Raw genomic sequence first — 351 nt, 5'->3', positions numbered from 1 at the left:
CACACTGGAGCCAGCAGCAACGCCCCTGTGGGCTCAAGCTGGAGGGGGGGACGTAGGGGTGTCCACACACACACACACAAATCCCCACCACACCACGAAGCAGCAGCTGCCTCAGCCGGTCCTGGGTTGTGTCAGGGACAGCGGGAAGGGGCCGGGCTGTGTTTGCTCGCCCACGCTGTGCCTCTTCCCGGCACCACTCTGGCAGCTGGAGGGGCCCAGGGACACCCACCCACCCACCTCGGTCATGGCAGGCACTGGGCAAGGGCTCCAGGTCGGCTTTGGCAGCGTGATAAAATCTGGCTCGGTTGGGGCTGACCATCTCTCACGTGAGCCAGAGGTTCCTGAAACACA

The sequence above is a fragment of the Buceros rhinoceros genome, unplaced genomic scaffold (genome assembly GCF_000710305.1).
Source record: "Buceros rhinoceros silvestris isolate BGI_N320 unplaced genomic scaffold, ASM71030v1 scaffold40238, whole genome shotgun sequence".
Classification (NCBI taxonomy): domain Eukaryota; kingdom Metazoa; phylum Chordata; class Aves; order Bucerotiformes; family Bucerotidae; genus Buceros; species Buceros rhinoceros.
The sequence above is the reverse complement of the archived record's forward strand: the minus strand, read 5'-3'. Positions refer to the sequence as shown.